At 41.5% G+C, this 21714-nt stretch overlaps 1 protein-coding gene across 1 annotated transcript in view; it reads right to left on the reverse strand.

Annotated features, from left to right (window-relative positions):
* LOC126185029 (zinc finger and BTB domain-containing protein 24-like) overlaps positions 1-21714 on the reverse strand; it is a 566213-nt gene that overhangs the window by 507295 nt on the left and 37204 nt on the right. Inside the window, exon 2 of the mRNA XM_049927762.1 lies at positions 5169-5255. The gene's annotated coding sequence lies outside the window, so the exon portion shown is untranslated. The remainder of the gene's footprint in view (positions 1-5168; positions 5256-21714) is intronic.

A 21714-nucleotide genomic window follows, 5' to 3' on the forward strand; every position in this document is an offset into this window, starting at 1 on the left:
TAGCAAGTAAGACTCGATCATTTGCCAGTGTTTATGAAACATCTTGTAGTTACCGTACAAAAAATTCGTGTTAGGAACAACATTACATAAGGCTGAGTGAAATAAACTGGGCAGCATAAGGAGACATATTACGTGCAACAGAATAAACGATTGAGTGTTCAGTTGCCGAATACTATGCTAGGTGTGGACTTCAAGCAGTTATGTCAACAAGATTGATATCCAACTAAACGAAACAACGAGAATTGACACTGGCGCGCTGAATTAATACCAGTTCCCTGGAATCGTATCCTACCTGGTATAACAGCTTAAGATCTCAGACCATCACAGGCAGTGGACCCAGAATTGACGAACGTATGCAACAGATCAATACCTAGAATCTACGCCCAACAAATTTCTTTCTCACATTCCACATACTGGGCTTAAATGTAGAACGACAACAGGGTCTCTCAAGAGTCTCCATTCACCTGCTCCTTGTGATTTAGCAGAGCACTGGAGAGCTAAATGGTCATTGCGTGGGAAAAGGGCTGCAGAATCAGACTGCTCCAACCATACCGCGTATAGTCGTGTACCAATCAAGAGAAATGGAGCCGCCTCGACCACATCAGAACCAGATGCAAAGGAACATTTTATAAATGAGAATTCCATACAGTCCGGAGTGTGATTATAAATTATAAATTACGTCACATTATTAGTGAATACCGAATATGAAGATTTCAAGCCCACTGGAACGACTTCCTAAAGGTCTCTCCAGAGGCAGTTATACACTCCTGGAAATGGAAAAAAGAACACATTGACACCGGTGTGTCAGACCCACCATACTTGCTCCGGACACTGCGAGAGGGCTGTACAAGCAATGATCACACGCACGGCACAGCGGACACACCAGGAACCGCGGTGTTGGCCGTCGAATGGCGCTAGCTGCGCAGCATTTGTGCACCGCCACCGTCAGTGTCAGCCAGTTTGCCGTGGCATACGGAGCTCCATCGCAGTCTTTAACACTGGTAGCATGCCGCGACAGCGTGGACGTGAACCGTATGTGCAGTTGACGGACTTTGAGCGAGGGCGTATAGTGGGCATGCGGGAGGCCGGGTGGACGTACCGCCGAATTGCTCAACACGTGGGGCGTGAGGTCTCCACAGTACATCGATGTTGTCGCCAGTGGTCGGCGCAAGGTGCACGTGCCCGTCGACCTGGGACCGGACCGCAGTGACGCACGGATGCACGCCAAGACCGTAGGATCCTACGCAGTGCCGTAGGGGACCGCACCGCCACTTCCCAGCAAATTAGGGACACTGTTGCTCCTGGGGTATCGGCGAGGACCATTCGCAACCGTCTCCATGAAGCTGGGCTACGGTACCACACACCGTTAGGCCGTCTTCCGCTCACGCCCCAACATCGTGCAGCCCGCCTCCAGTGGTGTCGCGACAGGCGTGAATGGAGGGACGAATGGAGACGTGTCGTCTTCAGCGATGAGAGTGGCTTCTGCCTTGGTGCCAATGATGGTCGTATACGTGTTTGGCGCCGTGCAGGTGAGCGCCACAATCAGGACTGCATACGACCGAGGCACACAGGGCCAACACCCGGCATCATGGTATGGGGAGCGATCTCCTACACTGGCCGTACACCACTGGTGATCGTCGAGGGGACACTGAATAGTGCACGGTACATCCAAACCGTCATCGAACCCATCGTTCTACCATTCCTAGATCGGCAAGGGAACTTGCTGTTCCAACAGGACAATGCACGTCCGCATGTATCCCGTGCCACCCAACGTGCTCTAGAAGGTGTAAGTCAACTACCCTGGCCAGCAAGATCTCCGGATCTGTCCCCCATTGAGCATGTTTGGGACTGGATGAAGCGTCGTCTCACGCGGTCTGCACGTCCAGCACGAACGCTGGTCCAACTGAGGCGCCAGGTGGAAATGGCATGGCAAGCCGTTCCACAGGACTACATCCAGCATCTCTACGATCGTCTCCATGGGAGAATAGCAGCCTGCATTGCTGCGAAAGGTGGATATACACTGTACTAGTGCCGACATTGTGCATGCTCTGTTGCCTGTGTCTATGTGCCTGTGGTTCTGTCAGTGTGATCATGTGATGTATCTGACCCCAGGAATGTGTCAATAAAGTTTCCCCTTCCTGGGACAATGAATTCACGGTGTTCTTATTTCAATTTCCAGGAGTGTATATGTCATATTTTACTGTAGTTTTGCCATACACTTCGTAATAATAATTAGTAACTATCTTCAATGTTGTACACTTACATGAAAAATATAGCGTGGGCTGACAACGCGTTGCGCCAGAAGATGCTGCACGTTAATGGGTGATTGTGCTTGCCTCACTGTGTGTCTCTTACAGGGAGCACCAGAATGTAAGGAAATAAGAAATAAGGTGCTTACATACCCTGCAGGCCTTGTCGCTGTGACACACCACATGGTGCTCTTTTTTTCCGAAGTACTTACAACTCGTGCTATTGCTTTTATGAATGACAATAATCAGTCGCAATGGTAATCGCAGCTTAGATTAGAATATCCCTTCGTTTTGTATTCTTGACAACTGCATAATTTCGGCTGTGTAGGCATTTTCAAGTGTATGATACAACCAGTCAATCGAATACATATTGGCTACAGTCAAAACTTACGTTGGTCATTATGACAGCCAGTGTGACACATTATTGTCACTGAAATATTTATTTCGGCTGTGGCCTACTTGCAACTAAAAAAATAGTTTTATGCTGTGAAATGTATATTTAGATAAACTGTTGCTGAAACGACATCCACAAAAAGGACACTGCTATCATATCTGGATCAAACCCTGTTGGAGAATATTTCCAGCGTTATAATTTGGCCGCTTGGGTGTGAGAGATGGAGACGTACACATATTAACAGTGCAAATTCTTTGACAGCGTTTCATAGAGTGAGGGGCTAAGATGCTGTTGATGCTTCCGTAGGGGTGCACTCTTCAAACTCTGTGGCCATCTCGGCACTTTTCGAATAAATGGCCTTGTAGGGGCAACGGGTTTCATTCTCACTTCCACATCATATTGTCCCTAAAAAGGTAAATCACTTGAACCAAAATGTTTCCTTGAACCTGAATTCGAGTCTCACTCACAGTCAATGTACGCATAATGTACATATAATTACGAGTGTGCGTGGACAACTTTCACATTATCTGTACAGAGCTTTTATGAATGGAAGAGCTCCAAGAATTATACCACACAGGAGGTATTGACGGGTATAATTTATTGAAATCCTAAGGGAAAACAGAGAAGAGCTCGAATAAAACTGAGCGCTGATTTTTCACTGCTTGATTTGTTGGCCTCCTGTAAATGAAGATGGATACGGTGCAACTTATTTTAGATTGGAGCACGCTTGCTGTTCTAGAAGTACTGCCGAAATAATTGGGTTTGGAGGATATACTGTTCTCACGGTGTTCCACATTATGATCATTAACGAAACCTTCGTAACTGAGTGAGTTGGAAATATGTTGAAAAGGATTTTTAGAGGAATCGGGTTTCAAGTCTATGAGACGCCGTAGCGGTAGCAGCACATCTGATTCCCTGTTTCGGCACTGATGCACCGTATAAAGCCACTAATGATCTGCGTATCATCAGGCCACAAAGCGCGCAAAGAATTTAAATTTGCTGACTGCAGTGTTCTGCAAACCGGTCCTAGAATTCAACAATGCTCATGAAATAGGGCTGGCGGTTGTCACAACCAGTGCAAACGGCCTCTGCAGATGCCGTGAAGTGGCGTTAAAAAAAAAAAAAAAATATTAAACTGAAAGAAAACAAGTGTTCACGTTGTATAAAAATATCGAAAATGTAATACAATCATTCTATTAGTTAGTTTCAGGTTTTCAAGTATTTCTAGTAATAAACTCAATAAAGTTGGTTGGTTTGGGGAAGGAGACCAGACAGCGTGGTCATCGGTCTCATCTGATTAGGGAAGGATTGGACAGGAAGTCGGCCGTGCCCTTTCAGAGGAACCATCCCGGAATTTGCCTGGAGTGATTTAGGGAAATCACGGAAAACCTAAATCAGGATGGCCGGACGCGGAATTGAACCGTCGTCCTCCCGAATGCGAGTCCAGTGTCTAACCACTGCGCCACCCCGCTCGGTTCGCAATAAAGTACAGAAACCAGAAATGACTGATATTTTACTAAAATTCCTGTGACCACTCGGTTCTTAATTATGGCAATGTCTTTAGAGGAGCGAATGCATAAAATACGGCCACAATATTAAAACTACAAGAAAGGGCAATAAGAATAATAACGAAAAACAAAAATTAGGTTCACCATAAACTCTGTTTAAAGATTGCTGGATACAAACTGTATTAATACGCCTACAAACCTATAATGCTTATTCAGAAAAAAAACATTATTAATTGTCTCACTAAAAGCTCCATTCAATGAGCATGAGAAAAAGAGCCAAACTTAACTTACTCTTATCGGGAAAATTAAGCAAAAGAACCGTAATTTCTACTAGGGAATCAAACTGTTGCATAAATTGTCCAATAAAATGAAATATATAACTAAAAGCAACATGTTTAGAAACTCAGTTAAAGCATCTGTCTTATGCACAAAACTTACTGTACGTTAAGGAACTAATTGCACAACACAAAGTCGTGTATGATAGAAAAAAATGTTGCTTTGTCAAAAATGTAAAAAATTAAACATCTCTCTCATTCCAGAATATGCTCTCAGTGTACATTGTGTATTACTGGATCAACAGTATGCTCAGGATTAGTGATGAGAAATTCTAACACACTTTCATCTTCCTGAGCTGCTGTATTTTGGAAGGATGACTCAGTTTTTCAGGCAGACCAAGCGAAGGACACAGAATATAATGAAAAGACGGGGACAATTCTGTGGTCCTTACGTTAGACGGAATGGTGTGTGTTTGGTGAGTGCGGTGAGTTGTGTGAGATGTGAATATATTGTATAATGCTAACTCTGGAATTAACTAGACCTGCATGTTCGTTATCTTTTATACTTATGTAGTGTTTTGTATGACGCTGACATGTCTACTACTGCTGGGAAATGATATGTGGGTGCCTAGGCATCTGACTAAGTAGCTAAATATTTCTGGTGAAGTAATTTGCGAAGAACTTAAAGAGATGTTGAAGGGAATGAGATGGTGCATTGTAATAGCACCAGAAGTCAGCTTACGTCTTCTGTTCAGTCCTCAACTGCTGCAGCCGCACCGTTGCTGGACAGATTTGGCCTTCTTTGTTGGATGTCTTCAGGGTTGATGTCCTGCAAAAACAAGAACGTACATGTCACAAAAGCGTCTAAGACAAACAAGCAGTTAAATACCATTTATTTATCTTTCGAAAATGCTGGTGGGGATATGAGTTTTGAGTCAATTTTCTACTCAATTGTGAACTCGAAACTCCGAACGCATGTAAAATTGATCAATAAGTCTTCTTGAAAATTTTCTAAGAGCTGAAATCTCTTCAACGGCTTCTTTATACATAAACATTGCCGAAGCAGTATAGAACTCAGAAAATTCCTCAATGTTATTTAATGAGGTAGCCATTATTATATAAGTACATTGAAAATACTTATGATTTCTACCAACACGCTAGACCCCATCCTACACTTTCACCATCATTTTTAACGTGTGTGATTAGGTATAGTAATGAATATTCAGTATTGGCAACGACGTGTAGGGCTTACAAAGCTTTGGTGAGAAAAGATTAGTCCATACTATACAGGGTGTTCCAGAAATGTTGTGACGAACTTCGAGGAGTTGTAGAGGGTGTTCTGAGGAACAAATCGAGGATAGGAAACTGTGTACGGAAACGTCATCCAACGAAGCTACAAAATGTCGAAGTTACTGGTGCCATCGCCTGCCACTAGGCACCGATTAGGCAGAGAAGATGACTTTGTGCGCTGAACGTCTCGAAATGTTGTTTGTTATTCAGTGATCGCGATTGATTTCGATGATCGCCAGTGGAGGAGATGGCGCTAGTTGCCGTGCAGAACGGCCCTGTTTCCTAGGAATGCGACGCTCTGTTGCCTCGTTGGATGACGGTTTCGTGCATGGGTTCCCAGCCGCAGTTTATTTTTCTCCTGACACGTTCTAAAATATCCAGTGTTTTTCGGTATACAAGAGAAAAATAAACTGCACACGGAAACCTGTGTCCGAAACCGTCATCCACCGAGGCAACAGAGCATCACATTCATAGAAGACTAGCAGCAGCTAGCTTGATCTTCTCCGCTGGCGATCGTCGCAATCGATCGCGATCATTGAATAACAACAAACATTGCGAGGCATTCCGCCTACGGTCCGTCAGCATAAAAAGTCACGGTTACTAACGTAGAGGTGGCCTACTGGCAGACGCTGGCGCCTATAACTTCGAAGCTCTGTAGAGTCGTTATGTTTCAGAACACAGGTTCAAATGGCTCTGAGCACTATGGGACTTAACTTCTGAGGTCATCAGTCCCCTAGAACTTAGAACTACTTACACCTAACTAACCTAAGGGCATCACACACATCCATGCCCGAGGCAGGAATCGAACCTGCGACCGTAGCGGTCACGCGGTTCCAGACTGTAGCGCCTAGAACCGCTCGGCCACTCCGGCCGGCCAAACACACGTTCCTATCCTCTCGATGCGTTCCTCAAGACCTCTCTACAACCCCTCGACGTTTGCTCACCCTGCATTCAAACAATGTAGACTCTTCACTCCTACACGTACTAGGCTGTCGTGGCTTTTTTACTTTCAATATAAATAAAAACTTCCAACGCTACATTGAAATCGTTCGAAATATAAGTGAAATGTAAGTTTTTCAAATGATAGAGCACAGCAATCATTCGTCCTTTTCTTTCAGGTTTTATTAGGCAAATATAGGTTTCGGCTAGTGCCCAGCCATTGTCAATGCACTATTTCATAGTAGCAATGAATATCCTAGTACGTCAGTACCCTGATGTTGGGGCTTCTGTCAGTTCGTTCAAGACCTCAGCATTTACCCAACAGGTAAATTCAAATTCAAATTGGTCTGTGCACTATGGGACTTAACTTCTGAGGTCATCAGTCCCCTAGAACTTAGAACTGCTTAAACCTAACTAACCTAAAGACATCACACACATCCATGCCCGAAGCAGGATTCGAACCTGCGACCGTAGCGGTCGCGCGGTTCCAGACTGTAGCGCCTAGAACCGCTCGGCCACCCAGGCCGGCAATAGGTAAATGAAGAGGTGCATTTGCATAAAATAGAGAACCGGCATAATGAAGTTTTAAGCATGATCTTCTGAAACACTGTTAATGCAGTTATTGCCGAATTTGTGACTAATAATATGATGAATGCTGTGTTTCGCATCACCTGAAAAATTTATTTTTTCCAGCTACCCTTAGATGTTACCCAATTTCTGTTGCAGTTTTAGTACTAGTCAAAAGTTATTTGTTCTGAAAATATATAGAAACGTCGTAAGGTATTCTATTAAATTACTGTAGCATTAACTTTAGTTTAATATAGGTTGACTCTTACAGAGGAGATAACTACAACTAGCCAAATTTTACAAATATATTTATTTATTTAAAATAGCGTCGTTACCGGTTTCGAGCAGACAGGTTCATCTTCAGACTGTTTGTTCACGTTAAGATACATTTTAGATTAGCTTTCACTTTTTGTTTTCCCAAATGATGAAATTTCCCTGGGATGTGGTGCCCTACAACCAAAACAAGATGTGGGATAATATCTTTTTAACTGTAATAGTGTCTCACAACAATTTTAACGATGTAAACAAATTATTTAAGTGAAGACGTTTTGGGTATTTACATTGAAAAACCCGTGCTGTTACTTTTCAGTGCTGCATGATCACAAGCAGTCAGCACTGGAATGTAAATGGCGCGGATTTGAAGTGTATCTTAACATGAAGCCGCTGTCTGAAGAAGAACCTGTCGGCTGGAAACCGGTAACGGCGCTATTGAAATAAATAAATAACATTATAAAAAGTGCCTGGCTGCTGTTATCCTCTCTGTAAGAGTCAATTTGTCTCTTGTACACAGCCACGGGCTCAGAATATCACTTTTCGACAAAATAGCATTAACTTTAATTTGCCTATCGCTTAGTTCAACGTTTAGTGCTGTTAGTGCTAGAGGTTTCTACAGTTTTAATGACATCATGCTGCAGTCAGAGAAGCAAGTTTTTGACAAAATGTGTCATTATTCATTCACATAAGACAAGAAGTTGGCTACCGTAAACAGCTTAAGTTGAAGCAATGAAACCGTGTAATGCTCTTATTGAACAGCAGAAATATCTGTGTCAGCAACTTGTAACACGTTATAAATCTGAGAGTGGCAAAGTACTCTAGTTTTCGCGTCTGTGCAAATGTTCCAGCCTTCTATAACACACAAGTCCTATAGCGTTACTCCAACATGTTTTCACACACTTTACCAGTGGATCTGTTCGTTTAAATTGCAGTTTGGAAACTGCAAGGGAAGGCTGAAAATGTTGACTGGTGTTTAAAGTCAGCTGATAAAGACGTTTATTGCATTTGCATCCGTACTCCGCAAGCCATCTCACGTCTTGTGGTGGAGGGTACTTACTGATACCACCATCTTTTCTCCCCGTCCCTGTTCTACATCTGTCTACATCTACATCCATACTCCGCAAGCCACCTGACGGTGTGTGGCGGAGGATACCTTGAGTACCTCTATCGGTTCTCCCTTCTATTCCAGTCTCGTATTGTTCGTGGAAAGAAGGATTGTCGGTATGCATCTGTGTGGGCTCTAATCTCTCTGATTTTATCCTCATGGTCTCTTCGCGAGATATACGTAGGAGGGAGCAATACACTGCTTGACTCTTCGGTGAAGGTATGTTCTCAAAACTTTAACAAAAGCCCGTACCGAGCTACTAAGCGTCTCTCCTGCAGAGTCTTCCGCTGGAGTTTATCTATCATCTCCGTAACGCTTTCGCGATTACTAAATGATACTGTAACGAAGCGCGCTGCTCTCCGTTGGATCTTCTCTATCTCTTCTATCAACCCTATCTGGTACGCAACCCACACTGCTGAGCAGTATTCAAGCAGTGGGCGAACAAGTGTACTGTAACCTACTTCCTTTGTTTTCGGATTGCATTTCCTTAGGATTCTTCCAATGAATCTCAGTCTGGCATCTGCTTTACCGACGATCAACTTTATATGATCATTCCATTTTAAATCACTCCTAATGCGTACTCCCAGATAATTTATGGAATTAACTGCTTCCAGTTATTTTGTAGCTAAATGATAAGGGATCTATCTTTCTATGTATTCGCAGCACATTACACTTGTCTACATTGAGATTGAATTGCCATTCCCTGCACGATGCGTGAATTCGCTGCAGATCCTCCTGCATTTCAGTACAATTTTCCATTGTTAAAACCTCTCGATACACCACAGCATCATCTGCAAAAAGCCCCAGTGAACTTCCGATGTCATCCACAAGGTCATTTATGTATATTGTGAATAGCAACGGTCCTATGACACTCCCCTGCGGCACACCTGAAATCACTCTTACTTCGGAAGACTTCTCTCCATTGAGAATGACATGCTGCGTTCTGTTGTCCAGGAACTCTTCAATCCAATCACACAATTGGTCTGATAGTCCATATGCTCTTACTTTGTTCATTAAACGACTGTGGAGAACTGTATCGAACGCCTTGCGGAAGTCAAGAAACACGGCATCTACCTGTGAACCCGTGTCTATGGCCCTCTGTGTCTCGTGGACGAATAGCGCGAGCTGGGTTTCACACGACCGTCTTTTTCGAAACCCATGCTGATTCCTACAGAGTAGATTTCTAGTCTGCAGAAAAGTCATTATACTCGAACGTAATACTCGACTAATATGTGTGGTAACAACTGTCGAGAAACCTCCATATGAATTCTACTTTGTCTGATTTACTCGTCACGTAGATTTCGCGAGACGTAAGGGGGAGGCAGTAATATGTTGCCCTACTCTTCTTAGGACGCCCGCTTTCGGAATTTCAGCATTAAGCCTTTGCATGATACACAATGCCCTGATGTAGCATCTGTCACTGGAATTTGTTGAGCATCTCGGTAACGCTTCTGCGATTGCAAAACCACCCCATAATAAAACATGTCGCTCTTCGTTCGACCTTATCTATCTATTCTAGCAATCCAAGGATCCCAGACTGATGAAGAACACTCAAGAATCGGTTTTAGGGTTGTTTGGTAAACTTTTATAGATGAATTATTTTTTCTTAAGACCCGGTCAATGAATCTCAGTTTGGCATTTGAATTCTACAGTAGGTTGCTCCTGTCGGTTACTCCTAGGTATTTTAAAACAGTTACTGTTTACAGCATTATTTGCCGAATACCATATTCGAACAGTAGCAGATGAGACACAAATTGAGATACGACAAAAATGGGGAAGATAATGACCCGTATTTTTATGAAGTAACCGTGCCTGCATTTTCTTGAAGCGATAAAGGAAACCACGGAAAACCTAAATCTGGAAGTTCGAGTACGGGTTTGAGCCCACTTCCTCCAGAACGCGAGTCACATGCCATACCACTGCGCCACATCCTTGGGTCTCTGGAATGGGTGTTGATTGTATCCATAGTGGATGCTATTGAACTCGGTGATTGTAGTGTGAATGTTGTGTAGTTATAAACAACTGTCTCATTTCATAATTCAATTGTTTTTAAAGGCTGTCGTTACATTATTGTGGGAACTATTTAAATGCAACGATAGACTGAAGACGACAGGATGGCGCTGAAATATCATTTGACAACAAAATATATAGAAGAAAAGACTTGCATTTTGAATATGGTAGGAATCAGTCGTCCAATACTTCTAACTCATGTCATCGTAATACAGTCGTGAGCGCTAATGGTATGTTGTAGCTATAGTTGTAGGAAACTATAAAACTTGCAATGAAAAATAATGAGATATTCTAAATAACAATCTAGGTAATTCGTCTGCCATCAAAGATGCAAAGCTTTAGTATTTTTCAAGGCTTCTTAATCTTTACAAAACAAAAGAGGACAATAAATGTTACTGACTGTGAAACAGCAGGAATGCAACATTTCTGATTGCTCTAAATAAACCTAAGTTTTACGTAAAGTGAACCATAACGATAAACGTATAAGTTCCATCACATAGTTTAAAACTTCCTGGATCCAAAGATATCTCCCACATTTTCCGGAGCATTCTCCACGTCACCGTTCTTTTAGTAATCACGTGACATTCTAAAACTAAAGTAACTTTCCCTCCAGCATTTTGTGACTGTTGTCTCGGATTTGATAGCAGAATGCCTAGCACTAGTAATGTGTCTGCTGCTAAGGATCGAATGTTAAATAACAAAACGTTAACTTCAGAAGTTGCAAACTCCTCGTTCTTTTGGAATGAAGGTGGAACAAAAAAGAACGAAAGACACAAGGAGCTTTCTGTTCGGGAAATGTCAACGCAGACGTCTCTTTAGTGTTGAAATGAATAACAGTCTAGTAGATGGGCTCTATAACGGCAGCGAAGTATGAGGAAGATGGGAACTCAGTATGGTGTATTACTATAACATTAACCATGGACCTTGCCATTGGTGGGGTGGCTTGCATGCCTCAGCGTTACAGATAGCCGTGCCGTACGTGCAACCACAGTGGAGGAGTATCTGTTGAGAGTCCAGACAAACGTGTGGTTCCTGAAGAGGGGCAGCAGTATTTTCAGTAGTTGCAGTAGTCTGGATGACTGACTGATCTGTTACTGTAACAACAACAAAAATGCCTTGTTGTGCTGGTACTGCGAAAGGCTGAGAGCAAGGGGAAACTACAGCCGTAATTTTTCCCAAGGGCATGCAGCCCAACTATAAGGTTAAATAATAATGATGACGTCCCCTTGGGTAAAATATTCCGGAGGTAAAATAGTCCCCCATTTGGATCTACGGGCGGGAACTACTCAGGAGGACGTCGTTATCAGGAGAAACAAAACTGACGTTCTACGGATAGAAACGTGGAATGTCAGATCCATTAATCGGAGAGGTATGTTAGAAAATTTAAGAAGGGGAATGGATAGGTTAAAGTCAGATATAGTGGGAGTAAGTGAAGTCCGATGGCAGGAGGAACAGGACTTCTGGTCAGGTGGATACAGGGTTATAAATACAAAATCAAATAGGGGTAATGCAGGAGTAGGTTTAACAATGAATAAGAAAACAGGACTGCGGGTAAGCTACTATTAACAGCAGCGTGAACGCATTAATGTAGCCAAGACAGACACGAAGTCCACGCCCAACACAGTAGTACAAGTTTATATTTCACCTAGCTCCGCAGATGATGAAGATATTGAAAAAATAAACGAAAGGAGACGAAAATTTAATTGCGATGAGGGACTGCAATTCGATAGTAGGAAAATGAAGAGAAGGAAAAATAGCAGGTGAATATGTAATGGGGAAAAGAAAAGAAAGAGGAAGCCGTCTGGTAGAATTTTGCACAGAGCATAATTTAATCATCGCTGACATTTGGTTTAAGAATCGTGACAAAAGGCTGCGTACGTGGAAGAGACGTAGAGACCCCGGAAGGTTTCAGATTTATTATATAATGGCGAGACAGAGATTTCGGGACAAGATTTTGGATTACAGGAGCAGATATGGACTTTCACTATTATTTATTAGTTATGAACTGTAGATTAAAACTGAAGAAAATGCAAAAATGTAGGAAATTTAGAAATTGGAATCTCGATAAAGTGACAAAACCTGCGGTTCTTAAGAGATTATAAGGGAGCATTGGGATGATTGACTGAAACAGGAGAAAGGAATGAAGTAGAAGACGAATAGCTAGCTTTGAGACATGACATATTGAAGGTAGCAGAGGGTCAAATAGGTTAAAGGGACAAGACCTAGCAGAAATCCTCGGATAACCCAAGAGATATTGAATTTAACTGTTGAAAGGAGAAAATAAAAATGCAGCAAATGAAGAAAGGGAAAGGGGATATAAACGCCTAAAATATTAGATTGACAGGAAGTACAAAATGGTTATCAGGAATGGCTAGAGGACAAATGTAAGGATTCAGAAGCATATATCACTAGGGTATAGGTATATACCGTCTACAGGAAAATTAAAAAGAAGTGTTTGCAGAAAAGAGACGCAGCTGTGTAAATATCAAGAGCTCGGATGGAAAACCAGTTATAAGGAAAGAAGGTAAAGCTGAAAGGTGGAAGGAGTATATAGAGGGTCCATCCATACAAGAGAGATGGAAGAGGACATAAATGAAGATGAGATGGGAGATATGATACTGAGAGAAGAATTTGAAAGAACAGTGAAAGACCTTAGTCGAAACAAGGCCCCGGGAGTTGACAATATTCCGTCAGCACTACTGACTGCCTTTGGAGAGCTAGCCATAACAAAACTTCTTCCATACGGTGTGCAAGATGCAAGAATCAAACGAAATACCCTTAGGCTTCAAGAAGAATGTAATAATTCCAATTACAAAGAAATCAGTTGTTGACAGGTGTGAATATTACCGAACTGGTAGTTCAATAAGTCATGGCTGCAAAATACTGACACGAATTCTTTACAGAAGAATGGAAAAACTTGTTGAAGCCAACCTCGCAGAAGATCAGTTTGGATTCCGGAGAAACTTAGGAACACAGCTTATCTTAGTAGATAGGTTAAGGCATTTGTAGACTTAGAGAAAGCTTTTGACAATGTTGACTGGAGGAATCTCTTTTAAATATTGAAGGTAGCAGGGATAAAATACAGGCAGCGAAAGGCTATGTACAACTTGTACAGAAACCAGAAGGCAGTTATAAGAGTTGAGGGACGTGAAAGGGAAGCAACGGTTGAGAACGGAGAAAGACAGGGTTGTAGCCTATCCCCAGTGTTATTCAATCTGTGCACTGAGTAAGCAGTGAAGAATACCAAAGAAAAATTTGAAGTGGGAACTAAAGTTCAGAGAGAATAAATAAAAATTTTGAGATTTGCCGATGACATTGTAGTTATGTCAGAGACAGTAAGGGACTTGGAAAAATAATTGAGCGGAATGGACAGTGTCTTTAGAGGAGGATGTAACACGAACATTAACAAAAGCAGAACAAGGATAATGGAATGTGGTCGAATTAAATCAGTCGGTGTTGAGAGAATTAGATAGGAGAACGAGGTGCTAAAGGGAGTAGACGAGTTTTGCTGTTTGGGCAGCAAAATAACTGATGATGGCCGAAATAGAGAGGATATAAAATGCAGACTGGCAATGTCAAAAATAGCGTTTTTGAATAAGAGAAATTGGTTAACATCGAATACAAATTTATGTGTTAGGAAGTCTCTTCTGAAACTATTTATATGGAGTGTAGCTATGTATGGAAGTGAAACATGGTCGATAAAGAGTTTAGACAAGAAGAGAATAAAAGCTTTTGAAACTGGGTGCTGCAGAAGAATGCTGAAGATTAGATGGATGGCTCAGGAACTAACGAGGAGGTACTGAACAGAGTTGGGGAAAAACAGAAATTTGCGGATGATCTGACTAGAAGAAGTGATCGGTTGGCAGGATGCATTCTGAGTCATAAAGAAAGCACTAATTTAGTCCTGGAGAGAAGTGGGGGAGGAGGGGGGGGGGAATTCGTAGAGGGAGATTAAGAGATGAATACACTAAGCAGATTCAGAAGGATGTAGATTGCAGTAGTTATTCGGGACGAAGAGGCTTTTGTAGTGTAGGGTGGCGTCGAGAGCTACATCAAACGAATTTTCGGACTCAAGATCATAGCGACTATAACGTGAGAAACCGTAAAATTACGAAGTTGTGTAAATTTAATCTAGATTGCGAAAGGTTAGTGCCTTATCTCAATCATCACGAACTAATGAAAACTGCATGACACTCTTAACATTTATTTCGGATATCAATTTACATGAACTGTTGTTTCCTTATGCAGACGAAAGTAGTGTTGTTGCAGTCAGCGTCACCGTTTAGAGGACACCGCTATACGATATGTTTTGCTGTGCCCGCCTCGGTACATTTAGAAAAATTGTCTAAGTTTCCCCGTGGCTGGAACACATTCAGGATGTTGCGCAGCCGTTGCGGGCTGCGGCCCTTGAGGCATCAGATCCGAGAGGCGTCGGATGTGTCGATGATGTATCACCTCGCCTGGGTGGGAGGAGGGTGGGGGTGGGGGGTGGGGGTACTGACGGGTGACAAGCTACGGGACCAAGTCCTACTCACGTCCGACCGGCGAATGCGCAAGCCATCTAGAACTGACTACTATTTATTTGTTTATTTTCAATAGCAGCTCCGCTGTCTAGATTCTATGACGGACCCCGCATTCTATTAATGACCAGATTAAAATAATAGTTATAATAATTTAATCATACAGAATTAAGCATTCAGTCACAATTCGTATGTACAATGTAGTTTGGAAGCACAATAACAGTATGGAGAACAACAGTTCTGATAGTAGTTAGTACAGCCTATTACTACTTAATCTAACAGATATGAACAATTTGGAAAACCGAAGAAAAGTAACTAATAGACTGCAAGAGAGAAAGACGCATAGAAACCAGTAGGAGATGTGGGTAGCCCCGTCGCAACCGCTGGGCCTTGGGGTGTACATTGTGTGTACAGCCCGCGGCTAGTTACGTACATTCTGTTACTATTCCACTGTTACGCAATCCTTCAGATGTGACTACTTGAGCATTTGCTCCCGCTCCAGGGCAGCAGTATTCACTAAGAAACACTGTTTTGATTATGAAGTTGCATGTGTATTTTCCATTGAAGGTGTATTTTCCATTGAAAGGTGTTGTTATTATCACATTAATCTAATTTTGATAGCTTTCTAAGCCTAAGTGTTTGATCTGTTCCAGATGTGGGAAGAGCACTTCTTTTTTCTATCGTCCAGGCGGCGTTGTAAGTATGGGTGTTGACACTGAACACTTCACTTTCGCTCTCCACCCACTGTAGCGTCCTACTCTCTATTTTGCACCCGCAACACTCTGGGAATCCCACGGCGACAATTTTCCCTATATCCCACTAGCAATCTGTTACAGATTTAATGGCCAGGTCAATAGTTACGCACTAATTTTCGTAGTCTCTTACTGCAATGTAAATATTCGATGCAAACGGAATGTCCTGTCTAGAGGTGTTGAATGATGCGCAGTGAAAGGTATCATGTTCTGGTGTTTATTCGTCTCCATACTCTCAAACGCCGCTCTGAGTCGTTCAAGGTAGTTTCGTAAGGATAAGGTCTCGAATGGGCACGGCGTATGCATAGGTGATGGTGGAGCTACCTTGAAAACAATACACAATTATCTGTGATTAGTCTTCCATGGGTTTACACCGAGTCTAATAAGAGAAAATATGTAACGTGAGGCTGGAGTTAAAGTACCGAAGCCCTTAAATGTTTGTCTGCATGTCGATAGAGGACGAACAGAACTGCGGAAGGGACAAATGGACTTCTGAAGTGCACATCAACCTTGTTCTAAGAAACAGAGTGGCAATAGAAATAGATATGGGAAAGAACTGACCGTGGCCTAGTCGAAGGAAACACTCCACCATCCATCTGCAGTAACGTAATGCAACCTCTAAAAATATTGCAAAATATGAACGTAACACAAGAACCAAAAACAACCTCTTCATAGATCTGAAGGCGTTCTTATTAGAACAACAAAGAGTCAGTTAACGCACATAATCTCTGTCCACAGGACATACAGCCTGTAACTGAAGCAAAATCATAATCTCTCCACTGGCAAAAGATTCCGGATTAGTCCCCCGTTCCGATCTCCGGCAGGGGGCTGGTAAGGGCAGGTAACCGTGAGAAAAAGAACTTTCGACGAGTCGGAGAGTGTAATGTTAGAAGTTTAAACGTTTCAGGGAAGCTAGAAAATCTGAAAAGGGAAATGGAAAGGCTCAATCTAAATACAGTGGGGATCAGTATAGTGAAATGGAAAGAATCAATTGAAGACAAAAGTCTGTAAATGAGTCCGCAATAATATTATGGCATTTTATTTGTAAAGGCCCGTCTTGACTAAGACAGACCTTACAAATAAAATAGGAGAAGACAAAGATTTCTGGTCAGACGAATATAGGGTAATATCAACAGCAGTGGAAAATGGTATAATGAGATTAGCATGAATAAGAAGATAACGCAGAAAGTAAATTACTGTGAACAGTTCAGTGATAGGATTGTTTACATCAGAATCAACAGCAAATCAGGGCCAAAGACAATGGTTCAGACATACGTGCCAATTTCACAATCAGAAGATAAAGGGACAAAGAAAGTATATGAGGATAGTGAACTGGTAATTCAGTACGTAAATGGAAATGATAATCTAATAATTGTGGGACATTAGAATGCAGTATTAGGGGAAGGAGTATAAGAAAGGCTCACTGGAGAGTATGGGCTTGGTAGACTGAATGAGAGAGGAAACTGAGTTCTCCAATACATTTCAGTTAGTAGTAGCGAACACAATCTTCAAAAGCAACAAGAGGAAGAGGTTTACTTAGAAATGCACTTGAGACAACGGCAGATTCTGGCAGGATTACATTATGTCGATACAGCGATTATGAATTCAGATACTGCATTTTAAGGCTTACTCATGAGCAGAAACAGAAACGGATCAAAATTTTGTAATGATTAACTGTAGACTGTAGTTTAAGAGAATCGTCCGGAAGAATCAATATGGAACGAAGTGGCATACTGAAATACTGAGGAATGGTAAGATGAGTTTGAAGCTCTCATAGGCTGTAGATAACGAATGTCACAGTAGGAAGTTCAGGTGAGAGGAATGGACGTCTCTAGAAACGGCAGTCTCAGAAGTTGGGTGGTCAAAACTAAATACAAGGAAACCTTGGATAGCAGAAAAATACTTCAACTGACCCACTAAAGAAGGAAGTACAAAAATATTAGATAAATTCAGTAATACAGAAATATAAGTCACTTAGATATGAAGTAAATAGGGAGTGTAGGGAAGCCAAGATGAAATGGCCGCAGGCAAAATATGAGGAAATTGAAAAATAAATGGTCGTTGGAAGGACTGATTTCAAGTAGAAAAGTCAAAACAACCTTCGGTGAAATTAAAAGCTAGGTCTTTAAGCGAAGAGGAGAGAGCAGATGAGTGGAAAGAGTACATAAGGGGCTCTAAGATGAAGAGGAACTGTATGATGGAGTGACAGAAGAAGAAATGGGAGTCGATACAGAAGGCATAGGGGATCGAGTATTAGGATCAGAATTCGGTAAGGATTTGTAAGACTTGCGATCAAATAAGGTAGAAGGATAGTTAATATTCCTTCGGAATTTCTAAAATCATTGTGAGAAGTGATAAGCAATCGACAACTCAAGTTGTTGTGTAGAATTTATGAGACGGGACACATACCATCAGACTTATGGACAAATATCATCTACACAATACCGAAGATAGCAAGGGCAGATACGTACGAGGACTATCGCACAATCAGCATAACGTCTAAGGTATTGAAGTTGCTAATACAAATATTCTACAGAAGAATGAGAAAGAAAAGGAAATCGAGCAGCTGTTAGATGACAGTCAGTTTGGCTTTCTGATATGGAAAGGCACCAAACAGGCAAGCCTGACGTTACGCTTCATAATGGAAATACGACTGAAGATAAATCAAGACACGTTCATTGGATTTATGGACTTGGAAACAGATTTCGACAACGTAAAATGGTGCAATATACCTAAATTTTGCCGGCCGGAGTGGCCGTGCGGTTCTGGGCGCTACAGTCTGGAGCCGAGCGACCGCTACGGTCGCAGGTTCGAATCCTGCCTCGGGCATGGATGTGTGTGATGTCCTTTGGTTAGTTAGGTTTAAGTAGTTCTAAGTTCTAGGCGACTGATGATCTCAGAAGTTAAGTCGCATAGTGCTCAGAGCCATTTGAACCATTTGAACCTAAATTTTGTGAATAAATAGGAGTAAACTATAAAGGAAGACAAGTAATATCAATATGTACAGTAATCAAGAGGGAACAATAAGAATGGAGGATCAAGAATGAAATGCACGGGTTCAAACGGCGTGGGAGAGGGATGCAGTTACTGTTCACCCTATAAATCGAAGAAGCAATGACAAAACTAAAGGAAAGTTTCAGTTGTGGGACCAAAATTCAGGGTGAAAGGATATCAATGATATTATTCGCTATCCTCAGTGAAGGTGGGGAAGAATTACAGAGCCTGTCGCGTAGAATCAACAGTCTAATGAATACAGAATATGAATTGAGAGTAAGCCTTAGAAAGACGAAAGTAATGATGAGTAGCAAAAATGAGATTAGCTATGAACTTAACATAAAAATTATGGACCATGAAGTTAAGAAATTCTGCTACCTTGGAAGCAAAATAACACATGATGGACTAAACACGAAGTTAAAAAGCAGATTAGCATGTGCAAAGGGGGCATTCGTGGCTAAGGAAATTAAGCCTTAATTTGAGAAATAAATTTCTAAGAATGTACGTTTGGCCACCGCATTTTATGGTAGTGTACCATGGAATGTGGGAACACCGGAAAAGAAGAGAATCAAACCCTTTGGTATGTGACTCTGTTCAGGGATGTTGCAAATTAGGTGCACTAATAGGATAAGGAATGACGACGTTCTTCACAAACTTGGCGAAGAAAGGGACATATGGAAAACACTGTCGACAGGACAGGTTTTGAACATGTCTTAAGATATCAGGGAATAGCTTCCATGGCACTGGAGAGTGCTGTAGGGAGTGAAAACTATATGGGTAGACAGAGACTGGAATACATCCAACAAATAACTGAGGACGAATGGTGGAAAGCCTACTCTGAGATGAAGATGTCTGCACAAGAGAGGAACCACGGTGGGCCGCAACAGACGACTGAAGACTGACGACTCAAAAAGAAATAAATATGCGTCAGAGACGTGGCTACTCATGTTTTCACGGACTTGCCAAAGCATTTAAAACGTATTGCAGGTAATAATTTCTTTTGAACAACTCCTTGAAATTGCTTTTCAGACGTGAATGCTGAGTATTTATAGAAAGTGCAAATACCAGGCCCTAATAAGTATCGAGAAGAATACATTCCTTGAAAGAAATCGAACCACAGATTTACTATCGCTGTAAGAAAGGTACACAGAAACGATCTAATTAGTTACAACCCGAAATAACTAATCAACACGCTGGGTGTACGAAGATACGTGGGAATAGGATAAACAATAAATGATTATCCATTACGTAACTATCTGTCTACAAAACAACATACAAACGTCTCTGTTCAACCGTTTGTCTACGGAAAAATTTTTCTTATTAATGCAATAATGAAAATCTTCCAGACGTAGACAGTCCTACTGCGCTGATATTGGGAACTGCAGACATTTGTAAAATACCCGTCTTACATCATAGTGGAATTTCAGAATGGTAACGGGTACATTTCAATACTTGCCAAACAGTTTGCAAACTGTTCTTCATTTACACAAATAAAAAAGATACGATAATACCCATTAACTTAGCATATCTTTGGCTGGAAGTGGAGTTGTCCGAGATACATATTAAAATATATATTCTTTACCGTTTCCGGTAAAGGATGTCATGACATTTTCCGTGGCTGTATGGCAAAAAGTAAGTACTAAAAATTTTCTGTTAAATATTTCTAACTGGGAACGTGTTTCCAGGCACCGCGAGGTTTTGCCCTATCCTCTTTGTTGCGGAATCGATTGTAAAAGACTAAGATAAAACTGACTCAATACAACTTATGTAAAATGAACTATCGTAATTAATATTAAAAATGAGGAACAGAACATTCATAGAAAACAGTAGGAACTTAACAATAAGCTTAACGCGGTATGCTGATCAGAAAGGGAGTCACTACCAACTTGAGGTTTAGGCAGACGATACTTTTAAGGTTTCTGGGACCAGTGAAGTTCGGACGTAAAACATAAAGGATTAAAAAAAAACAGTAGAATTAGAAACAGTTTGCTTTGTTTGAATGGACATTGGAAGTAAGAAAGCACTGCTGCCAATCAACAATAAAATTATTTATGTGGGAGTTTTAAACTGAGACAAAACTCATTTTTAACTACTTTCTTTGCTAGCCGATTAAACGTCTCATTATCAATTGTTCCATAATGATTTATAAGCAAAGTGAATTCAGTTGCTTTTCTGTACGTTCCATTAGCGCCTCTGCTACTGTAATAATAAAATACTTTGCTTCTTGTTGCAGTTCCTTACTTCAAGAGTTTTCATTACAGACGTAGATTAAATTTTTTTTTTGCGGAAACTGTTATAACAAAATTCAATGCCTCTATTAATACAACACTTTTGGCCGTAAATAAGGAAGTTCTCGAGGTAGTTGGAAAGCGTTGCTTACGGAGACTTGACGACGTGAAAAAGCGCACCCTATATGACTTTCAGTTTTTCTTTGTAATCTGGCGTTTCTTACCACCGCTAGTGTGATTATCTGTCAGACCATTGCTGGTGTCGCAGGAATTTTTTACGATTTGCGACAAAATGACGTGTTTGTGAGATGTTAGCATGTCGTACGTGTAGCTTTGGAAGGAGCCAGCTTGTAACTCTTTTTACTGTTGCATTAATAATTTCCTGCAGTTGATCAGAATTTTGAAGGAAATTAAGCGAAATGGTGATGAAGTCTGATACAAATGGCTGGCGAGTCTTCGAGCAGGGAAATATACAGGGCAACGCCAAACATGCAATCGACAGATGGAGAAGGGGTCGAACTACGTTATCAACGCGCACTAATCGAAATTCTTGCTAGTCATTTACTGGCTGTTTGGACACCGTCGAAATATGCTCTGTAAATTATTTCTA

This window comes from Schistocerca cancellata, chromosome 4, assembly GCF_023864275.1.
Source record: "Schistocerca cancellata isolate TAMUIC-IGC-003103 chromosome 4, iqSchCanc2.1, whole genome shotgun sequence".
Classification (NCBI taxonomy): domain Eukaryota; kingdom Metazoa; phylum Arthropoda; class Insecta; order Orthoptera; family Acrididae; genus Schistocerca; species Schistocerca cancellata.